Genomic DNA, 11,422 nt, shown 5'->3' on the forward strand with positions numbered 1-11,422 from the left:
TAATCAATGTGACCCCCCCCCAAAAAAAAGACATTTATTAAATGGACTACATTTTCCATGCTTCTTAGTATTTTGTATAGAAATTCTGCATTTACTGTAATCCTCAGGGAAGCTTCCTTATTTATTTATTTTTTAATTTTGAAAGCAACTCTGCTACTAGTCATTATGTGAACTGAGCGATGGCTTTTAATACTGAAATGAACCAAGGAGGAAGTTGTGCAACAACAATAATGCATTTCCCCCACTTTAGGCTGGCGGCTGGTGGGGTTTAATTTTATTCTTTGTCTAGTCATTTTTGTTCGGTTTGCATCCTGGCATTGTGAATGGGCTAGTTCGTTCTTCTTTTTGAAATAGCTTGATTGAAATAGTTTAAACACAGATAGAACGCTATACAAAAACAAGAAACATTAGAGTACGGGGAGGGGGTGGTGGTGGCAGAGATAGAATCCATATACAATAAAGAGATCTACAACAGATACTAACATGTCATGCATATTCTTATATCACTTGTGTGCCTTTTACAAAAGGTCAACAAGGAGCCAAAATGGGCATATATCCTCTCCGTAAAGCAATCTGTGGCAAAGTCTATCTCTATTTACAGAAAACATAAAAGGTCCCCCGATTGTGTCAAATTTGTCTTTTGTAGCTACCTATCTAAATGCACAGTATTTATATGCCAAACATTCAGATACAGTCATGTCCTATATTTTGTCTGGGCTAGTTCATTCTTATTCCAACCTGCATACCACACTTGATTATTGATTTATGTTCAGCTTGAAGGAAAATATTTTCACACTTCTGGCCTGCACGTGAGTGAATGGTTTCCTTGCAGAATCTCCTTACCCTTTACGTGCTGGAGGTACCTCTTTGACCTTAGCACGAACTTTTTACATATCTTCCCAAATACAGTACCTTCAGCAAAAATGGGGGGGGGGTAGGTTTTTATAAACAAAAAACCACAATTATTTCCCACAGCTTTTTGCTTTTCTTTTGGTATATCGCAGCTCATAAGAAGTCCAAGAGTTACCTGAAAGAATCTTCTAGTCTAGTCTATTTTAGTTTTTTAGTTGCCTCACTGAACCTGGAGACAAAACCATAAAGAAGGGTAAAGAAAAGCAAATGGTTATGAGAGGCTGCAAAGGAGCAGAACTTGATATTTTATTGTTATTACGAGAGGTCATGAAACAGTAGGAGCAACCAGATTTTGGAGTGTGGAAAATATCTCCCTGGTGGCAGTGGGGATGCAAGGGTAGGTTTAGTTGGTTTGCTTAACCTCACTTTCCTCCCTCAGTGCAGGCCAAAGCCCATTCATTCCATCACAAAGGCGCTTTGGGCACTTCCAATATGGAGGTGATAAGGCAAAATATCAATTTCTGTACTAAAATAACTGTGTCCTTATGATTCCTGAAGGAATTCATTTTCTTGCCACTAACATTAAAAAAACACTGAAAAATCAATCACAAGCTTTGGAGATACTGTAACTTTGACTGGTTAATTAGGACTGTTTTGCAAGTAACATTCAGAATGTCTGTTGTGGCTTGCTTTCTCTTTTCTAAGAAGCCATGCTTTAATACATTGAACAAATACTTCTGGTTGTGTAAAAATAAGTACTGCTGGTTGTGTAAAAATAAGAAAGTGTAATCCTGTTTGTGGCTGCCATAAGATATATACAGTAACAACAGAATGCTCAACTTCTTGGGGGGGGGGGGAGCAATATACCAGAAATAAGCTTTATATCATACAGCACAATACTGCCTCAGGAAACTGGTTTGTAAATGCAGTAACTCGATGGTGGTAATAATGTGCCATGTATCTCAACTTGGTTGCTATCTTTGCCATCATTATCTTTTTCATAGCCTCCACTGGGAAATATGTTATTAGAAGGGAATTTGTTCCTACTGCTTGTGCATATCTCAGTACAAGGTAGGCTGTACACAAAGCAACCTTAGATTGCTCAGTTTATGGCACGGCGTGGAACAGAAACCTTTTAAAGATGGCTAGGGAAGATTAGATTTGTGGACCCAGTTCTTCTGCCTCAAATCATTGTACCAGCAGTTTCTGGACCAGGCAACACAGGGTTACAGGATTATTTTCTTGAGTTTGGGCCTCATGAATATAAAAAAGATGTTGGATTCAACTGGCAAATGCAAACATAGATATTAATGTTTTACTACAAGTGAAATAAAGTCTTCTAAAAATTGATAAGGAATACAAGAATCCATGTAAACATATGAATGCATATATCCATATACACAGGTCAATTATTTTAAAAAGTATTTTCAGCAACTAAAGTTGCTTGTGAATGAAAACAGAATACATTGGGGAAATCATAACACACTTTTTGATTGAGTCTCCATGAAGATAGCATGCTTTAACTGGGAACATCCGTTGAAAATACTTCTTGGCTCAGTTGCCAAAATATCTCTGTATTCCAGGTTCATACAGGAAGCTTACTGCCAAACTTGTGTGTTTCTATACACTGTATATCAGCAGGTGGCAAATGATTTGTTTGTTTTTACTGCATAATGACTTATTCTTCCTTATATCTTTGTATTTCTCCCATGTGCCGTTATGGCTCCAACAGTGTACTTGCTATGTGATTCCCCATGGAACTCGTTTTCTTTTATTTATTAAGTTTTTAACATCAAGGCATAATGTACATAGATGTAAAACAAACAAGACAATTATATTAACAAAAGAAACAAGTGTGGGACAACCGGATTTTAAATCAATGACAAGTAGGCTCTGTATCTACGACAACTATAGTCCATAATGTTCTGAGGGTGAAGAATGCCTTGGCTATGTGCAAATTGGTGTGACTGATTCCAGAATCTAGCTTTTATTAATCTAGCTGCCATACGACAAAGAAAAGTATTAACTCTTTTAAAAGAATATTTTGAGAATTATCAAAAATAGACAGCAGTCTTTCATTGTGGCTGACCCAAGCTTTGCACCAGCTCCAGCGTAAAATCAACACCTGTTGCTTTGCCGCCTTTTCTTGACTCTTGCGCAAACAAATCACCTCAGAAGGAGCTGTCCTTGGCAGAAATGGCAAGTGTGGAGGCCTGAAACTGCCACCACAGACTGTTTCTGTGAAGCCATCTGAGTTGAGAAAGCTCTGCAAGTCATCTTCATTGCTCCTCTTTCCCCACATCTCTTCGAAACTCTTCCCATTTAGAGGGCAGCCCTTTACTTTATGTTGAGACTGTGTTAAAAGTGGCCTAGGCAGATTGCTTCCCCTCCTGGCAAGCAATCTCTGAAGAGATCTAGAAGTCTTCACAGTTGCAGTAAATCTCTTCACAAAAGAAGTCTGTCCCCTCCCTCGCGCCCAATTTCATTCCAATTTTGAGCGCTTTAACATGCCTTGACAGAATTCTCTATTTCGATAAGTATTTTTTTTAAGATTTAGAGTTACCTGATTTAAACACGTGTGAGACAACAGCAGCTAGAATACTATTGGCACAGAAACGGAAAGAAAGGGAGGTTCCAATGAAGGAGGAATGGCTTTTGAAAGTAATAGACTATGTGGAAATGACAAAGCTGACAGCAAAATTAAGAGACCAAAATTATGAACTTTTTAAATAGAAGAGAGGAGGCCTTTTGTGGACTATTTGAAAAAAGTATTATAATCAAAGGAAATTGCTGGCAGGATTCGGGATACGAGCAGCAAAAGAAAAATGATAAAATAATGGTATTAGAGGGATTTTTGTAATACGAGCTTGATGTGGGTGGGAAGTCAAATCTATGAAACAATTGATGTGAAGTTAACTTGTGAAATTCACACACACACACACATATGGTCAAGTCAAATAATTACATAACTTCTTTTTTTCATAGATTGGACTTCATAGATTTGTTTCATTGATTTTGATCTGTATCTATATCTATATATGAAAAGAAAAGCTATTCTGCCATCTTGTGGTGTTGATGTCTCCCCTCGCATTCATGCCGATTGATTGGCTCCCCAAGAAACCAACATCACCTCTAAGTATATCAGTCATGTCACCAGTATTAACCTGGATTGGTATCTTCCCAAATTGCACAATACACTGAAGCAGATTCTTGCCTACACAGAGATGGGTTCCTCTCACAGGTGTACTTCTGGTTCATTCCCCTTTGCAATATCATGGAGTGCCTCCCATAGACATTTTCTTATGATTGCAGCAACTGCTTCTCCTTGGTGTCTTCACCAGTAACATCACTAGTCTTTCACTTCAAGTCTTGGTAGGTGCACAGTGAGTACTGTTCCGTTGTACTCGGCCGTTTGCTGGTTTTGGAAAATCAGCTTCTGAACATTTGCTGTTTTCTTTCGCATTTGGAAAACCTTGCAGCAATAGTGGCACCAAGCCAATATTTCACAACTGATTTTAACAATACCACCTGGCAATGGTTGATTTTGGAATATATTCGCCAAATACAAAGCACCTGCTCTTTTACTGATATGAGCAGACACACCCTTCCTCACTATGGCTAATGCTATGTTGTCCAAATTAAACCCATTTGTGTTGTCAACAATCTTGTACTTTTAATTGTTGCAGTACACTATGCAGAATATTTCTAAGACTGAATCAAAGGCACATTTGTTCGTTACTATTGTTTATGTCTTGTTCGCTGTTGCCATTTTTCAGGAGACCAATGGATAGTACAGATTTGCCATGGCTGAGGTCCATGTGCTACCACTGTGACTGACAGTAGGTAAGAAAAGCTTTTGCTTATCTTGTCCTCAACAACCACTCTCATTCTCCTTCATCTCTGTTACATGATGTATTCAAGGTTCTTCTGCTGAGATGGTTCTATTAAATTATTTGGTTATACACAGACTGACTTTGCCACTTCTGGCATCCATGGGTCACCTCCTTGTCATCATTCCCAGAAATTGGACTTAGTACATTATTTGCATTCCTTACCTGGGTAGTGCTACTGAATTTTCTTTTCACCTACTATTAAATGCAGAAGCTGAACTACTATCTAGCATACTATCATAGCCCATATTAAAATCTCCTGCTGCAATAATTTCCCCTTTAGTGAAAGAATTTAGTTTTTTTTCAAGGTCTTTGTCATAAAGGAATATTGGTTTGATTTGGGACCATAAATAGATGCCAGAGTTAACTGTTTATCACCACATTGGCCTGAAACAAAAATAAACCTGCCTTGTGGATCTTGTTTAACATTTTGGTTTGTTTTTTGTTTGTTTGTTTGTTTGTTTGTTTGAAGAAAGAGGACCTCCAACTCTTTAACTAGTTGGAGACCCTCCACTATCATAACATCCCTCAGACCCCTCACATTTAATATAAGCAATTTAATATCTCCTGTGGATTAATCGATTCAAGAGGATTTTTTTTAATAGCATCTCTGAACCGAGCAGTGCAAAGCGTTTATAACTCTCCCATAGCACAGCAGCAAGAAACAGAACAAAAATGAGAACCATAACCCAGTAACCCCACTACCCTTTCCAAGTCCACTGCAGGAGTAACCAGAAATTAGCTGCTCTGTAGAAATACCACAAGGGGATTCCACCATCAATGGACCTGCAAATTGTGAGGAGAACAAATGCCTAGGCATGTCTTTTACAGCCATAACTGTAACATAGGCTCCAAGAGTACCATTTCACCATCCCCAACCCTGCAATTCATAAACAGTAATACTTTGAAAAGTTAAAGGGATTAAATAGGGCACGCTAAATCTTACTGTGCCAGTAAATCAGGCAATATTGCAATAAGCAAAGAAGGAAACGTATCATGCAAACACAATCTTGAACAGTGGGGCAGCAAATGTTTTTAGTTTCGGAGGTTTTGGTCTACTTATCCTGTGCTAGAGGTTTTGTGATGGTTGCCACTAGCCATTCATCCCAGGTACATACGTAAAGGCAGATCTTCTGCATCTTCCTCCTTCAGTTATAATTCCAAAGGAGAGAGAGAGAGATTCAGTAAAGATAATATTATGAAACACATTCTGTCTTGTCAGTGGCTTTATGTATTATGCCATCCATGTTTGTGATTAACATGAAGGGGAAGACCTGTAGGCTGGCTTGAATGTGTGGCTTTGTTCAAAATCTCAGCACCAAGGCCATTCAGAAAAAGAACACAGCATCCTAATTCCACTGGACCTTTCCCCCTGATTGCTTTCATCAGAGCATCTCTGGGAGGAATTAGTAAACGCAATAGCTATATCTCTTGTGAGAGTGCGGAATCAACTCTCCTGCTGTTTTTCTCCTTATTGTTAGTATCTATTAATTTTTATATTTTCAGTTCTAAGGTAGAAAACTCATCTTGCCATTTTTGAATAAGCTCTGCATGGAAGCTTTCGATCCATACAGTCTAGGGATAGGGCTGGACATGTTGAGGCTTCTCCTCCGCTGGAGTTAGGCTTGCTATTAGGCACTGTTACACATTTCCCACCTTCCCCAGGGCCCACAAACTTTGGGGCAAAGTAAGTTTTAATATTGCACAGAGAGCAAAAATTTTAACTTAAAAGTTGTCTCTGAACTACTGCCTCCTGAAATGCTCTGTTTGGGTGCAGAATTGAGCCCTACAGAATTGCGGACGGTGATTTTTTTATTTTTTTTAAAGGCTTGTGGAGAGACCGGTCTCAAGCCACTGCCTCCATTGTCACGTACATGTGCCCCCCCTCCAAATTACAATCAGTTAATGAACATCTTCTGAATGAGAAACAAGTGTAGACCTTAGTAAAGAAATAGCAGGCAGCTGTTCTTCACTGCTCTCATGAGAGAAGTGGAGACATAAGCAGTTGGCCCTTGATGTGAAAATGGCACTGCTGTAAGTACACAAGATTATCCCTGTTTTCACTCGTGAACTACTGGAGGATATGATTTGAAAGTACTCAAGCAATAAGAGCTAATATTAGCCTTGCTGAACCAGAGCCATAATTTCATCTCTTAAAAGAAATGTCTTTTTAGCCATCCCCATGATCCTGGACATCACAAATACGAGACACAAAAGATTTAAAGCCCTTTCTTTCCCAAAGTATACTGCTTTATTATTATTTTTAATTCCATAAAATGCAAACTGCGTAGATTTTACCTAGGAGAGTAGACAGTGGAATAGAACTAGTAGGAAGCTCTTAGTTTGGTGACCCAGTACTTGAAAGTTTCCATAAATCATAACTTGTATATTAATAATCCTGCAGCCAGGTGCCAGGCACTTTGATTCCATCATACCAATTTGAACTCGCTGCAAGTTTGTTTCCAGGCTCAATTCAAGGTGTTGGTGTTCACTGGCCATGCTGGGAAGCAACGTTTCTTGGTGAGGTCTCTTTTTATGGTGCAGGGTCAGGCTGGCAAAGAAGAATATTGCTCTGTGCAAAGTGAGAATTAACTTACATAATGGGTTATATAAAAGCTGAGTTAACAGAAAATGCATTGTGAACATCAGGAATGAAATGTGAGGCATGCTTTATGCTTCATCAGAAACAAGGGTGTTAAATACACTGAACGGGAATATCAAAAGGTGTAATAAAACAAAATAGCTTATGGCATAACTAGGAAGTGATAGAACAGTGGGATCTGCTTTCTCAGAAATTCAGTTTTAATCTTGTAAAACACACAACACCAGTGCAAAACAACAACAGGTGAAGAAACAGAATAAAAACATATTAAAGAATGCAACCAAAGGTGAGCTTTAAGGGAGAGTCCATGAAATTAATGTCCTTAATTTTGTAAAAATATTGACTGTAACACAGACTACTTTCATCAACTTAAAATGCTTGAGAAACATGCAAATGAACCCTTTCTAGATAGTAGGTTCAAAATACACTTTTTCAAAAAGGGGGGGAGTACATTAATGTAAGTTTGTCAAAATTACAGTTTAGCTGTCCTTTCTTTTTCAAATGGAAGAAAAACCATATTTGCTAAACACTAAAAGTCTCTGCAGCTGGTCTGGGTTAAAGAAAATGGTGAGTCACAGATGGTCGTACTGCAGGCAAAAGGCTTTTCAGTAGCCAGAAGTTGATATGTATCTGCAAATGCCACTCTTCAGTTGTAGATTTCTTATGAGACATTTTTGGCCAGAGAAAACTTACTTTGTCAGGCGTAGGATTCCTGGGGAACTACGTGGGTTTGTTTCCTCAAAATCCAAGTCATCAACAGATGCCACTGCAATGATTGGTTCATCATTTTCAGAAAATCTCCTGTTTATTTTAATATCAATGACTTCAAGATATATTATTTCCACTTGTTCACTTTGGCTCACTTTTTCCCCTAGGTTTTTTTTATATATTAAAAAAATAACTCTTGATCACTTTATTTTAAAGTACATATTTTAGGTGGTTGCCACAGCAGCTGCTTGGGTCCTCTGCACAGACACTCTGGTGGCATGAGTCTTTGCAAGATGGTCAGTGAACTCCTGATAAGGTGACTTGGTGAACATAGTCTCCTTCGACAGGTCAGGGGTAAGGTAACTATAGGTCTTTGTTAAAAACATAATTCTGTAGCATTGCATTTCTGTTGAACTAGGACTTGCACTCTCCAGTTTTTGCCACATGTAACACTTGCCTCATTTACACTGCCCTAACAATTTGGATGGGTCCAGACAGTCTCAGCTCTGTAAAGCATGCAGCACCGAAAGTGATACATAACCGTTCTATGAACCTTTGCATTTTTCACATGTCAAGATTTCTAAAAGCAGGTTAGGATATTTTAGAAGCATATATCACAGGACACCTGAAACATTCAATTTGTGCCATGTCCTCCCGGAGACTCCAAAGCCACACTCCATTGTCTCCCGAGACAGACAAGTGCCAACAATATCTCTCAAAGAACTTGCGCCATGAGTATCTGCAAGTTCATTCTGAGTTTCTGGAGACCGGTCGTTTCTATTTCTATGGGAATGTGATTACCACATCCCCAATTTCAATCAGTTTTTCATCTTTTTTAGAGTATATACAAAATTGCAAATACAGTTCTGAGTCCTTTATTTAGTTGGGAGTATGGATATTTCTGAGTAGATTGATGCAGTGCCCACTGAAATCTGCAATTAGCTGTATTTCTCACAAAAAGTCTGCTGCTCAAGATCAGAGCATGGAGCTGTAAAACTTGATTCCTCCAGCTGGTTTTGCATGATATGTCTAATATAAGGGATATTGCACCAGGGACAAGAAGCAACCCTTGGCAATGGCATCCAGAACTGCCACCATATCAGAAGTTGTGGCACTGAGCTGACACTGAGACCTGTGCTCTTGACTTCAGGCGCTCCACTTCATTTTTCATGCAAATCCCCAGGCATTTCATTGAGTGCCACATTGTACATAACTTAAAAAAAAGCGTACCAAATAATGTAATGATCAGCTCTTCTGTTAGCCCTTTATTTTCTTCTGTCTACAGGACAGATATAAGAGGAAAAGAGCTCTACATTTTCAGTGGTTTCATTGCTGCTCTGAACTATAAATGGGATGGCATTTTGGAAATGCCACCCTCATCTTAGCTAGTCGAACCAATTACTGATGGAAAAGATTACCTACAAAATAGGACAAGAGGTAAGATGGCCCAGCCATTAACCATACGTTAACTTTAAAGGCATGTAGCTATTAGGACTCTGTTTTTGTAATGACATCAATTCAATTATTTTTGCAGTGCAGGATATAAAAAACAGCTGTCTTTTTTATGTAGTGCCAAATACAAGCTGTCATTCATATGATTATTGGATTTCGGGACACCTCGTTTCCTCACTTGCTATCTTAAAGGGGACAGACAGGAAAAGGGGAACTTTTTTTCCCATTGGCACATATTTTCTTTTCTATTTCCCCCCTACTTCTTCCCAAGATCCTAACAAGTGCCTCAGATGTGTTAGGTTGTGAGACTAAGATTGCTCCAACTTAATCAGTACCCAGCAGAGATTTGAACATGGGTTTGCCACCTAAAATAATCTAATCACTGCACCATATTCTTCCCCTTGTATTTTTTCCTGTTACAACGCAAATCCCAAAAAAAAAATCAGCCAAGATTCACAGGAAGGTTGATATTCAAACAGCTAATGAAGATTGTGTAGGGGATGTCCACTAGCCCCATAATATGACCGTCAGTATCACACACCAGAGAGGGGTGGCAAGTGACAGGATGAAGGTTGAATTGGAAAACTATGTTTCTGCCTTCAAATACATTGTTTTGCTTTGTTTTTATCTGTTTCCCACCTTCCCCCCTGGTTTTAATACAAAACTGGAAACAAATTGAAACAACTTACAACCACAAAAATAGGGTGAGTCCTAAATATACATATCTCAAGTATCAAAGGCCAGATGATGGTGCATTTGCCACAAACTATAGTGCAGTTACTAGATGTGCCATTTGGACTGTACAAAGTGCAACGCACATGAACTGCTTAGAACTAGTTTCCTGCCAGACTGCTACCTCCTAAAATGACGATTAGAGCACTTGTTTTTAAATGGAAGGTTGGTAAGTCAAGCTATAAAATCTACAACATACCGTATTCCCCACTATTGAGAGACAGGGGTTAAAAAAAAAATCTAGGTGCCACTGACTCCTAAAAATTGGTCCTTATAACAGTTACCAAGGTTGCAGGTTTATCCTCCCGTGTCTTCTGCAGGGTGTATGATCTTCCTATTTTCTCTTATTACTTCCTTCTTCCTTAATTGCCGCTAGCAGTTACTCATTGGAGACAGAACTCCAAGGTCAGAGGACAATTTTTTTCAAGTAGATTTGAGGCCTGGCAAATAAGCCTGCCTAGAAGAAACTGAGAGGATCAGATAAGACCAGAAAGAACAACCTGAATTAGCAACCTGCATGGTACAATCTCTACCTCCTTCCCAGCTGGCAACCAGAAAATTTGTCCAACTCCTAAACATTTGCATAATGTCACAAAACTACACCCTCATTGGGCATTTTTAGATAGCACTTTTCTGGGCTGGATGCTGTAATTTACTCTGGTGACCACTGGAGGACCAAAATCAGCTGAAACACATCCTGCGCGTCATGATGACTATGGGAACTGAAATGGTTGAAATTCAGTCACCTGCCTGGATATGTGCCACAAATAGTCTTCGTAAATCAGAAAGCCCATTAGAGTATGACGTGGAACAGAACACACATGAAAACCAAAGAGAATGTTGCAATCCAAAATAAAGGTTCCTATCAAGTTCATACTGCCCACATACCATCACGTTGTGGAAGTCATTGTCTCAGTCCAGATAGGCAAACCATTTTGCGCACCTCATCAAGATAGTTGTTTTGTGTCCTGAATAGTGACCACTCATGATATACAGCAAGCTGCTGCTGGATTTATTTGCTTGCTCATTTTAATTTCAAAGGTGATGAGCTCCAGGCCTCAGGCGACTCTAGTGCACCTCCCCAAGGCTCCACACCAGAGCAGCTAAGTCTCAAAACTGATCTACTGCATAGGAGTCGTCACTTCTTAAATAAAGGACTCCTGGCATTCACTAGCCTAGAGTCAGT

The sequence above is a fragment of the Lacerta agilis genome, chromosome 4, assembly GCF_009819535.1.
Source record: "Lacerta agilis isolate rLacAgi1 chromosome 4, rLacAgi1.pri, whole genome shotgun sequence".
Taxonomy (NCBI): domain Eukaryota; kingdom Metazoa; phylum Chordata; class Lepidosauria; order Squamata; family Lacertidae; genus Lacerta; species Lacerta agilis.